This window comes from Hermetia illucens, chromosome 3 (genome assembly GCF_905115235.1).
Source record: "Hermetia illucens chromosome 3, iHerIll2.2.curated.20191125, whole genome shotgun sequence".
NCBI classification, from domain to species: Eukaryota; Metazoa; Arthropoda; class Insecta; order Diptera; family Stratiomyidae; genus Hermetia; species Hermetia illucens.
Genome location: NC_051851.1, coordinates 33,008,739 through 33,022,131, shown reverse-complemented (window position 1 = coordinate 33,022,131; position 13,393 = coordinate 33,008,739). Strand labels below are relative to the sequence as shown.

Sequence of the window (13,393 nt, the reverse complement as noted above, 5' to 3'; positions counted from 1 at the left end):
TTGAATAAGTCATGGAATGCTGCCCACTGAGTGTAGTCGCCGCTGGTATTTTAATCCTTTCCAGCCTCACTACGTTTTCGCCTGCATCTGGAGCCTCTTGAACTGCTGGACGTCGGCTCCTCTCCGCAGTTATGTAACCGGCAATGTGTTGACGGAATACCAATGAACATTCGCCCCAGACATCCTCGACCTCCTCATACTCTTTCATATACTGCGCAAGCAGTGCGACATCCTGAGCCCTCACGGCCTTCACCCTGCCGTGCAAGGTTTCGCAGTTCGCCCATGCTCGATGTAGCGTCTCCTCTCGATATTGGAAATATTGTAGGTTGTATCGCGTCCTCGAATCCTTCTTGAAGTTCCGAATCAGAACCTCCTCCAGATTGTGTCACTGTTCGCTAACTACTTTCGTTGTGGATCCTGAACCTCCTTCCTCTGCCTGTTCCGGAGCCATTGTAGTATACGGTAGTATCGACAAATAAATGAATGTATAAGATATCTGAAACTATTGGCTCGACCAGATATCCGGCCTGAAGGACCATGTACAAATGGGAGGATAGCAATCCTTAAATTGCTATCTATTAGGTTGTTGCAAATGAAATGGCCGTTTTGGTACTAAAATTTGAAATGACTGTAAAGCTTACAAAAATTTATTTATTTAATCAAAATAGGTGCCAGTCGATTCAAAACACTTCTCCCAGCGAGATTCAAGAGCATATTTGCTAGTTTCATAGAAGTTCAACTGTCGGGTGTTGATAAATTCGTCGAAGGCAATTTTGACAGCCTCTTCGTTCCTAAATTGTATTTCCGCCAAAAAATGATCCAAATGCTTAAGAAAGTGGTAGTCGGTTGGCAAAAGGTCCGACGAATATGGGTCAATTCCCAATTCGTTCAACTTTTGAATCGTTGTTCTTAATTCGTGAGGTCGTGCATTGTCGGGAAGGAGTATCACACCATCTCTGTTGACCAATCTCGGCCGTTGAATATTCAATTTTTGGTGCATTTCCTCGAGTTAGACATAGTATTTCTGGGCATTTATCGTTTCTCTAGGTGCCGAAAAAGAATAGTGGATAATTCCAGCTGTACACCACCAAACAGTCACCATTACCTTCTTCGGACGGAGGCTCGGTTTCGGCATATACAGGATGCGGCAGCATAACTTCCTTTTTCAAAACTCAATAAAAACTATTGTATGCATCGGAAAATATTTATTCATTTTTAAGGTTTTGTGTGAAACAAAACCTTATTAGAATCGATTCGATGTCTGTCTGTCTGTCTGTCTGTCCGTCTGTCTGTCTGTCTGTCTGTCTGTCACAGCCGATTTATTCGGAAACGGCTGGACCGATTGTCACAAAAATTGGTAGGGGTATGTGATCTGCCGTTCCCTTTACATGCAGCAACTGACGCCATTTTGTGTTAAGTTTAAGGGGGGGCTCCCCATACATGTGAAAGGAGGGCGCAAAATTTTTTTTCATAAAATGTGGCCATGTGGGATATCAAATGAAAGGTCTCAATTAGTACTTTTCGAAACTGGTTCAATATTTGATATTGGGTCAAACATAGGGGAGTCAGGGCTCAAAATATGACCCCCAAAAAGTGTAACAGGTCTCGTTCTCAGAACCTATCCAACCGAAAAATCTGAAAAAAATCTCAGTAGTGCATCTCTACGAAATCTAGGCCTCAAAATATATCCGGTTCCGATATCTGCACAAATAAAGTTAATAATAGTATATTTCCACATTTTAGAAATTTACCCGGCACCCCCCTCATGTTCATCCCAGAAGTACAAAATTCGGCACGCATATAACGAAGAACATAGTGCACAGTTTGGTCAAGTTTGAAGAAAATCCAAATATTATTAACAAAGTTATAGGGGGTAAAACTTTACAATTTTTTGTGAATTTCGTGCTCTCTACAACCTGCATGACGTCATCATCACATATCAATTGGTGAATACCACAACGAAGTAAGTTCGTATGAATTGGGTGGAAAAGAATTATTTTGTTTTAGTTCTTTAATCATTTGTATATGAATATCAATTATTCCAACGAGACATGTGTGTATGTAGGTATATAGTATATGCGTGCTAATGAACTTTGCGGGTAGAGCCTAATTCAAATAGATATAAGAAGTAAATCGGAAATATGGGTACGATTAATTTATACACGTGCCTATATGTGTACAGTATTCGAAAATAGGCAGTTTGTTTGTTTAGGGTGAGCGTAACATCTACGGCTGTAATATGTACGTATGTCTCGTAATTTTGTAGCTGTATACGGGTAGAAAAATATGCGTTGAAATTTCTTAGATAAGATGAACACAAAACCTTTATACCCGAAGCACGAGCTTCCGGTATTCCGACTTGTTTATAATGTAGGTACATGTCTAATCTTTTTATTTACATTGTTTTGAAGATTAAATCTGTTAGGTGACGTCCCCAATTCTCCATACATTGCGTAAACTGATTTCTGGCGTTTGTCATGACTCTTGTTAGCATAGCAGGTGTTATGTTGGCAATTTCTTCTTGGATGTTGGTCTTCAACCAACAACATCGCACTGGTCAAACACAAACACGAAGAGGAATAAGGATAGGAGAATACAACTTTGAGACCGTTGACAATTTCTCCTATCTAGGGTCGAAAATCACAACCGATAACAACTACGATGATGAAATCCGCGCACGGTTGTTGTCAGCCAACAGAGCCTATTTCAGCTTACAAAGACTGTTCCGCTCGAAACGTCTCACCATAGGGTCAAAGCTCTTACTGTACAAGACTATGATCTTGCCAGTCCTCATGTACTCCTCGGAAACTTCGCTTCTTAGCAAGAAAAATTGCGAACTCTTGGCCGCGTTCGAGAGAAGAATCCTCCGAAGAATTTTTGGCCCCTACATGAGGATGGACGATTCCGTAGCCTACACAATGACGAAATCTATGCGCGATACCATGACCGTCCGGTTGTGGATAAAATCCGGCTCAATAGGTTACGGTGGGCGGGTCACTTAATCCGTATGGATGAGAATGATCCCACCCGGAAAGTCTATAAGGGCAATATCTATGGTAGAAAAAGAAGACGAGGCAGACCCTGCCTAAAATGGAGCGATGGCGTAGGTCAGGACGCCAGACAGCTTTTAGGGATATCGAATTGGTGGACCTCGGCACAAAACCGGGATGTCTGGAGTTCCTTATTAAGGCAGGCCTAGACCGGATACCGGTTGTTGCGCCGTTGATGATGATGATGATGTTGGTCTTCAAATCTTGTAGGGTTCTTGGACGGTTCACATAAACACGGGATTTCAAAAAACCCCATAGAAAAAAGTCACAAGGGGACAGATCGGGAGAGCGTGCCGGCCATTCCAAATCGCCTCTAATTGAGATAAGGCGTTCTGGAAAGTGTTCCCTCAAAACAGCCATCGATGCTCTTGAAGTGTGTGCTGTTGCACCGTCTTGTTGGAACCAAGTGTAACCCAAGTCCAAATTTTCTAGCCGTGGGAAAAAAAATTCTGCAGCATGTTTACATACCGGTCCGAATTCACTGTCACTGTAACCTCGTTTTCCTCAAAAAACCAGGGACCAATAATTCCAGCTGAGGAAATTGCACACCACACTGTGACCTTGGGTGAATGCAAAGGCTTTTGATGCAATTCTCGAGGGTTGGTGTCAGCCCAGTAGCGCATGTTTTGTTTGTTAATCGACCCACACAAATGAAAATGGGCTTCATCACTAAAAAAAACAATAGCACCCTCGGCAACGACATCAAGAAGAAGCCCACACGCGTTCATCCGAGAATTGAAGTCACGTTCTGAAAGTTCCTGCACTATCGCCATCTTATAGGGATGAAAATGAAGATCATCACGAAGAATTCTTCTCACAGAACGATCGGATAGTCCAAGGGCAGATGCGTGTTTGCGCGCAGAACGCCGTGGCGATCGCAACATTGACGCTCTCACTGCTTCAATGTTCTCAGGTGATCTAACGGGCCGAGGGACTCCAGTTCTTCCTTTTGTCGCACTTGCAGTTTGTCTGAATGTAGTGAGCCATGTAACAATTGATTTGCGGTCTGGGACGGGAGCCAACGGGGCTAAATTAAAGCGATTCCGAAATGCACGCTGTGTTGCAATAACCGAACATCCGCTTGAAAAGTAAACCTCAACGGCAAAGGCACGCTCCTCACTACTCCAACGCATGATGGCGACTGAACCGTGTCGGGACAAAACTTTACAGTATCCCCTCTTGAACGAGACCACTAGCGCTCCGCTATGACATCAACTAACTGAGTGGCGCGCATTTTAAAAAAGGAAGTTATGCTGCCGCACCCTGTACTTCGGTGGCTCATCAGCATCTAGCTATTGTGCTGATAGGCGACGATTGTCGTATAATATTTACTTTTCATCACATGTCACTATTCTGTGCAAAAGGGGATCGCTTCTGCTGCGGGTGAGTCAAGAATTGCATTGGTGGTCAAAGGGTAGTATAGGTCCCAGGGCAAAATGTGGATTGGTACCCACGATGGAGCACAAAACCTGGGAAATGCCTGCTGAACCAACACCAACAGCTCTACTACCAAACCCTATCTCTACCTCCACGTGGTGACCGCTGGGAGCTCTTTCATAACGACCGAGAAGGATGAAGGCGAGTCTCCCGCGCCTAAAAACGGTACAAATTGTACCAACTAGGGGGCTGACAACCCTACATGGAAAACCGATGTTACGAAGCCACGAAAGGAGCCTCGGACAGGATGGACTTTAAAACGATGAACCCCGCAACGACAACGGATTAACGATTTGCGCATTTTCTCATGGAACGTCCGCTCCCTGTACAGAGATAAAGCTGAGGAGCAGCTAGCCGATACCCTGTCCCTATATAGGGCTGATATAACAGCGTTACAAGAGATGCGATGGACAGGGACCGGTTTCCTGGAGAAGAGCCGCTGCAGCATATATTATAGCAGTCATCCCGTAAACCATGTGCTCGGAGTAGGTTTCTTAGTCAGCCAAAAAATGAAACCTGCTGTTATCGGCTTTGAAAACATAAGGCTATGCACTCTGCGCTCGCGAGGCAAGTTTAGAAATATAAGCCTTATTAACGTTCACGCCCCTACAGAGGAGACTGCAGAGTCGGAGAAGGATACCTTCAACGACGCAGTAGAACGAACCCTAGAAGCCTGTCCCAGATATGATATTAAAATCATACTTCGGGATTTTAACAGCTTACACGAAAAAACAAATGATAACGGACTGCGGATTATTCAATTAGCAGGGTCACATGAAATGGTTGTTGGAAGTACTTGGTTTGCGCGGAAAGCGGTCCACAAACATACGTGGGCCTCTCCAGACGGGACCACTTTCAACCAAATTGACCACATGTTGATCGAATGCCGCCACCTCTCAGCCTTGATGAATGTCAGAACATATAGGGGGACCAACATAGACTCGGATCAATATCTCGTGGGCATCGTGCTCCGAGCTCGAATAACAACAACACCAAGAATCCCCTCTGACAATCAGGTGAGAGTGAACACTGAAGCCATCCACAACACAGTCCTCCGCGACACCTATAAGAGGGAAATGGATGCCGCAATAAACGCAGTCAACAGAGGACCTGGAGATGGGGCATCAACAAATGATCTTCACAATCACCTGAAGAACGTTATCATGGATACGGCCACAAACATACTTGGCCCCAGCCGCAAAAGGAGTCGGAACGGCTGGATTGACGATGAATATAAGCTAGCAACGGAACGGAAGAATGCCGCATACCGAGTAATGTTGCATTCTCAAAGAACGCGGGCACGCGCAGAGACTTATCACGAACTCCCTCGAGCGGAGAAGCGACTTCACAGACGGAAAAAGCCTGGGAGAACCAACAAGTCTGTGAACTAGAAAAGTACAGGGAGCAACCGCACCAGGCGCGGAAGTTTTACCAACAAGTCAGCAGGATGAAGCCTTATCCACCTCGAATCAATGCCTGACGATTGCAACGAGGCATTATCTGTCTCATACACAAAAAGCGAGATATCACACAGTGCGGCAATTATAGAGGTATCACGTTGCTGAGTACCATCTATAAGATATTCTCCACTATCTTGCCTAGCCGGATAGCCCCATACGCCCAGAACATCATTGGCCCATACCAAAGAGGGTTCACTCCAGGCAAATCAGCAACAGATCAGATTTTCTCTCTGCGGCAAGCGATGGAAAACTGTTGGAATGTGGACAACAGTCGCACCATCTGTTCATCGACTTTAAAGCCGCCTATGATAGCATAGCCAGGGTAAAACTGTAAACGGCCATGAGAGAATTCGATATCCCAACGAAATTAATAAGACTGACTAGGCTGACCCTCACCAATGTGCGAGGCCAGCTAGAAGCAGCAGGATCACTCTCAAGATCATTCGACATCAACAACGGCCTACGACAACGGGATGCCCTATCATGCGTCCTCTTTAACCTGGCCCTCGAGAAAGTGATCCGTGATGCTGAGGTAAATGCAAGAGGTACGATCCTCTTCAAGTCCACCCAACTACTGGCCTATGCTGAAGATATCGACATCATGGGAAGAACCACCCGAGACGTACAAACTGCCTTCATCCAGATCGAGCAAGCGGCGCGAGATCTTGGGCTGCACATCAATGAAGGCACGACAAAATATATGGTGGCAACGTCAGCACCGAAGACGAACCAACCAACAACTTCAAACCGCACTGGCCAAACGGGAAGAATAGAGATAGCAGAATACAACTTTGAGACCGTTGATAATTTCTCCTATCTAAGGTCGAAAATCACAACCGATAACAGCTACGATGATGAAATCCGCGCACGGTTGTTGTGTGTCAACAGAGCCTATTTCAGCTTTCAAAAATTATTTCGTTCGAAACGTCTCACCATAAAGTCAAAGCTCTAACTGTACAAGACAATGTTCTTTTTCGGTCCCCTACGTCGATGGACGACTCCGTAGCTTACATACCGGCGAAATCTTTGAGCGATACCATGACCGTCCGGTTGTGGATAAAATCCGGCTCAATAGGTTACAGTGGGCGGGTCATTTAATCCGTATGGATGAAGATGATCCCACCCGGAAAGTCTATAAGGGCAATATCTATGGTAGAAAAAGAAGACGAGGCAGACCCTGCCTAAGATGGAGCTATGGCGTAGGTCAGGACGCCAGACAGCTTTTAGGGATATCGAATTGGTGGACCTCGACGCAAAACCGGGATGTCTGGAGTTCCTTATTAAGGCAGGCCTGGACCGGATGCCGGTTCTTGCGCCGTTGATGATGATGATGAAAGAATTGCAAATTTCTATTCGAAGCGCCATGTTTTGCTCCGTAAGAGCATGCGGAACCCATTTGTCGAGCTTTTTCACCTTTCCAAGTTGTTGCAAGTGCCGGGACTGTCGAATAGTGTACGTCCAGTTTCTCTGCAATGTCTCTCACAGGCTGACGTGTGTCGGATTCGAGTGGCAAACGCAACTCGTCGTCAATGGATGGTCCTGGATGTCCACGTGGCTCACTTTGAAAGTTTAGGTCGCCTGACAGGAATTTTTCGAACCACCGCCGTGTGATTCGTTCGTTCACTGTATCAGCTTCAAATGAGCTGTTAATGTTCTCGGTCGCCGCCGCTGCTTTATGACCGAGTTTGAATTCATACCGAAAAAGTGTACGTTCTTGGCTCTTTTCCATCCTTTTTAAGGTTTTTTGTAAACACAAAACCTTATTAAAATCGGTTTACTGTCTGTCTGTCTGTCTGTCTGTCTGCCCGTCACACGCATTTTTCTCGGTGCCGGTTATAGCGATTGACACCAAATTTGGTAGAAAGGTCGGAACTGTGAACGCTCACGCATACAGTGAATTACATCCTTTTGTGTCTAATTTAACGGGGGTCCCCATACATGCAAAAGGGGGGTGTAAAATTTTTTTTCACCAAATATAGTCATGTGGGGTATCAAATTAAAGGTCTCGATTAGTACTTTTCAAAGCCGATCTTAGTTTTGACATTCATTGGAAGGGTGGGGAGCGCGGGCGGTTAAAAGTGATCACTTCTTTAAGGGGGCGATTTTCAGAAACTACCAAACCGAAAAATCTGAAAAAAATCAGGAGGCTACCACTATATGGTGCCTGGGCTCCGAAATACCTTCCATGCCGATATCTATTTAAATAAAGTTAGTAATAGTATATTACTACAATTTTTTGTAATTGGTTAGAGACCCCCCTTAAGTTCATCCTAGTACCATTTTGCAGTGATATAGGCTATAATATAGAGCATGATCTTACCAAGTTTGGTGGAAATCGCACTATTACTAACATAGTTATAATACCTCAAATGTGTTGCTTCTTTGAAAATTGAAGACTATGAATGTCAACATCACCCGAAAGTGGATACTCTCACATAATATATGGATATATTACGTGCTACGTACTAAGAAATACACAAAATCTTTCGTACCTGAAGCGTCCAGCTTCCGGTTTCCCGACTTGTTTCCTTTCTATTCACTGTTATTAAAACGATGGCCAAACTGAAATGACTCCTTGATTAAATGTAGGAGTATTTATACTTCATTATCTGACACCAAGAGCGCCAACTGGTGGTGGTTTAATACAGCGAAATCGTAGCTAACTTCACTTGATTGCCAAATCGACCATTTCATGTGCAACAACCTAATATATCAACAATCCTCGAATTGTTGATGGCTGCCGGGATAAATACAATAATCCTTAGATTATTGCACACCGAAAGAAGCAAGAAGAAAACACACTGTTTTCGGCTTTGCTTGTGCGAAAATGCTTATGACTAGATCATATTGTCGATGCACCTATTAATGGAGCTTACTGTGACGTAGCTATTCTTTTGTGATTTGAACACATTCTTCAAGGCGGTGGAGCTTAGTCCTCTACCTGGATCAACCCCATCATAGAGCCCGCTCCCAGATTAAGTTTTTTTCCCTACTCTTTCATCTAGGTGAGCTTGAAAACTAAGCAAATATTGGAAACCTTTTCACCTGTACTTTCTGAGATATTTGCCACTAAATCAAGTGCAACTCGTCAGCTTAAGCCCATCCAAAAATGTGTCATAATACTTAAACAAAGCAGTTGTAGGTACACCATTAAGCATACAGCCACAACTAACGGTGTCATCTATAACCATGAATTCACCGCTTCTTCTTCAATAGGTAATATCTAATCTCCGGTAATTCTATTTGAAGTTCAGCGTCTCCTACGGTCATTGAATCTAGAACTTCCTAAATAAATACACATGCCATGTAGATATGTGTCATGTAACCTACGATCCACTCGCATGCACTTAACATGAGTGTTAAGAAGTTACCCAAGTGGACGAGGGCTCTCAAGCCGTACTAAAGACCTAGAAAAGACCACAAATGTCTGCTATCTGTTCTACCACTCTTTGAATATGCACAACTCAAACGACGAGTATCTTTCCATCTAGTGTTTTCTTAAAACATATAATGGATCTTATCTACTTGCTGGCATTGTTTTTAGCGCAATCAACTCTTTCAGTTAGAAAGTAATAATCGATTGTCTTTGGGTTAGGTTCCGAGACGTGTAGGCCGAGAGAGGTTCTTTGTTCAAGCATGCAAAGACGATAACCTGATTTTTGACTTCTTTAAGTGCGCGGATTCTTTGATAGTCATTTAACCACATGCAATATTATTGCGAAGGGGAATGACTAATCGATTTAGGGAACATCAAAAAATCCAGTGATTGGAATCTGGTCAAGAGATCGTAAATAGTTGGATTAAAAAAGATGGTTTTAACAATGACAGTTAGAAAGGAATATGCCTCATAATCGCAATGAAAAGATTGGTACGATTTTACCGTTTCAGTTCAATTCTTCTAAGGTGAGCAGAATTATCTTTGTGCTAGCTGACCCATATTTGGCTGAAGCATTCACTGAAGCAATAGTCACGATGGATAACGGTCCATGCGAACCTTCTCTGTAAAAAGCCTTAATAATTTTCTTAACAGCAAAGACTACCTTCAAGCCAGCAACTATTACTTTGGTTCTTAGGGACTTCTGCATTTGGACCTAATGTATCTTATCACGAATATCTAATTGCAAGTATGCATCTTAGTCGTACCAATGGACCGAGGCTGTAGAAGCGAATATATTTCAAATGAATTAGGTAAAAGGGACGACATCTTTATAAATTCTGAATTGGCTCAGCTTTCTCAAAATCCTGTCCCTGCACATAATGCACTGTTACAGCTGGGGTATAGAGCCACTACATTGGAGCAAATAAATACCCTTCGATGAGCTCCTCCCCTTCACTTCATCATTTCGCAAAGCCTCTAAATCGATATTGGGTAATACACCGTAAAAAAGTTAAACATCAAAATCATGACTTAGTTTCTAATCCAAATGATATCTTATTACAGAAAATTTCTCTGAATCACCTACATAGGTCGGGTCTTCACTGAGAATTCCAGCACGGGATGGGCTGCAAATCGAATCATTCAGCTTTTCAAAATGATTCATCTAAAAAACGTGAAATTAAAGCCCCAATATATACGGAGAAGATACAAGTATCTCTGGATATGGAATGAAGGTGAGGAATTTACAAGTTGTGACCACCTGCTGCGGCTATGTCCGGCCACGGGAATAGGTGGATGGTTCTGCTTTGGGTCAAGCAGCTTCAACAATCCCATGCCGCGGTGGCCGTGAACAAGCCCAAAGGAGTCGAACTGAGATCGATTTACTTACGAACATTTATGGGGCACAAAGTAGAAACAAGCAAGACATATTTTCTATTTATTGCGACATCATGGCAAATCTTGTAATTATTTAGGAGTTGGTAATCTTCTTAGCATGAAGAAAAATTAACGAGATGTGTATTATATACCCGTATGTGGATTATGAACAAATTCGTGGGTTTTTTTTAGACTGAGGAACGTACAAGCTTATGGAAGTCTTACCACATAAAGTACTTATCAGAAGTCCGTGAATCTACGCAGATCGTTATTCATCAGCGTACTTTATTTCAGTTCTTTTATTCTTGCTACAGACTCTGAGAATATTAAAATTCTTAAGGATTAAGAAAGCACAGCATACACTCTATCATGAAATATCATTAGCAATGGTCGCGGCAGACACCCCTTTTAAAGAAATATAATGAGTAGATGAATGCTCTCAGTGCACTCTTTTAAGATAATTTCAGAACAAGAAAATTATACACATATTTATATTGCCATTGACTACTCTGTTGCTACTCCCCTCTCGGACACCACCTTGTTGTTGTGGGGGAGCTTGCGATAGCTTGCTGCTACACTAAGAATGTCCAAAAACACATGAAGATGGAAACAAAGGATTGCACTCTCCAAGTGGTAAGAAGTCACAGACTTCGAATCCACCCGCGACTCTGAGAAATCAGGTCGTGGCCGAGATACGGATTTTGGAGGCCTCACCTAATTTATGTTCCCCCACGGAGAAATTTGTGGAAGACAGGCTCTCCACTTCAGTGGAAAACCTACACCCGTTGTCTACGGCGGGGTCAGCCAAAAAGACATAGTACAGCAACCCTCTCTTAATGAGAGAAACTGGAAACTTGACTACGGCGTACCTGTCGGTGATACTGTTGCCTAACTCTTCCAAAATACGGGAGAGGAAGGATCGGCAGAAGGAAAATTTAGCTGCTAATTTTTAGTGACTACAGGTTTGCCTGTCAGAACCTTCTCTTCGCCTGTACCCGGAAAAACGGAAAAAAAGGAATGGTAATGGTAATGGTAATGTGGACGCAACTGGTCTAACGCCGGTATGTGAAAATAGATCCATGGAGCCCGGACTCGGTGAACCTGGGAGGGTTTCTAGCCGTCGACAACGGAAGGCACTGCGAAAAAAGGTGAAGTTTCTTGGGAATGAGGACATGGACGTTACTACACCACTAAGTGTAACGATGTCCAGAGAAATCGGACGCAAGAATGCAGAACTTTTGGTGGAGGGCGAGGACTTTTTAGTTAGCGGCGGTTTTCATATTAGACTGCACTTATGGCTACAAACATCATCAAAACAGTCAAATCAACCTGCAGCATGCCAAAGCCTCTTTTTATCTACTGGCGGCAAAGCTGGCAAAGTTGCGGAACTGTCCTTATATATTTCTGGTTCAAGCGCCATGGGTTCGTTTCAACAATATCTGTGGCATTGGATCAGTCACGGGGACTAGGACCTTCTTCGATGAAAGATCCTCAAGACCGAGGGCCTGCGTTCTGATGTCAAAATTGTTAGAGGCAACCATGTTGAGACAATTCTGTTCCCAGGACCCTCTTGCGGACAACTTACAATACCAGGCTAATGGTAGTAAGAGAATCATCATAGTTGGGGCTGCTTATTTACCCTACGATTCTTTGTGTCCTCCGCCGACGCAAGAACTAAAGGATCTGGTAGTGTATGCAGAATTAAATAGCCTTCAACTATTAATAGGTTGTGATGCAACCGTTCAGCATATTTGTTGGGGCAGTAGCAAATGCAATCCTAGAGGAAAGAAGCTGCTGGATTTTCTCAATTCAGCTGATCTGATGACCGCGAACGTTGGATGCGCCCCTACGTTCGTAGGACTAAGAAGAAGTGAAGTAATTGACCTAACAATCTACACTTTAAAGTTGTTAGAGTTGATTAAAAACTGGCGAGTGCTAGAGGAAATCTCACTCTCAGATCACCGTTACTTAGAATTTAGTCTGACTATTGCAGGCGAACAGCCTGTAATACAAGGACGAAATCCTCGGAAAACGGGGTGAACTTCTTGGCGACAAAGTTGAGCTCCCTAGGCGACTAAGGACTCCTTCTCCAATTTTCCGAGGCCAATGTGGTAAAATGGTGGAACTGAGAACTGCAGAGACTCAGGAAATCAACCAGACAACTTCTAATTCGTGCTTACAAAAGCAATAAAGATGAAGACTGGGTAACTTCCGGAACTCATAGCGTGAATATAAGAGGCTCGTAAAACATTCGAAACGAGACCCTTCTAGAGCATACTGTGAGGAACTGGAAGGTGAAAGGGAGACTTCCACGCTGTGCAGAGTCCTTAATAAGGATGAGCCGGCCAAGGTGGACTCTCTTAGAAAACCGGATCGTACTTTCATGAGTTCTAGAGATGAATCTATACAGACTCTCTTGGAAGTACACCACCTGGGAGAACAGGTGGCAGTTTTTGGAAACACTTCAACACGAAGGTGTTGCAAGGAGAATTGGGACACTGCGAGAGCGGTTGTTACCAATGAAAAGGTGAGAGCTGCTATACTATCATTTGAAAACTTCAAAGCACCTGGTATGGATGTCATCTAACCAGCGATGCTAAAGGAGGGTAAGAAATATTTTTCGAGGATGTATAGCTCTGGGCTACGTGCCTTCCTCTTGGGACAAGGTGAAGGTAGTCTTCATATCAAAGCAT

General features: G+C 43.6%; 1 protein-coding gene across 2 annotated transcripts in view; it reads right to left on the bottom strand.

The window, feature by feature from the left end:
* Positions 1 to 13,393, bottom strand: part of LOC119652386 (sterile alpha motif domain-containing protein 5) — a 558,631-nt gene that overhangs the window by 488,122 nt on the left and 57,116 nt on the right. The gene's annotated exons all lie outside the window — the stretch shown is intronic.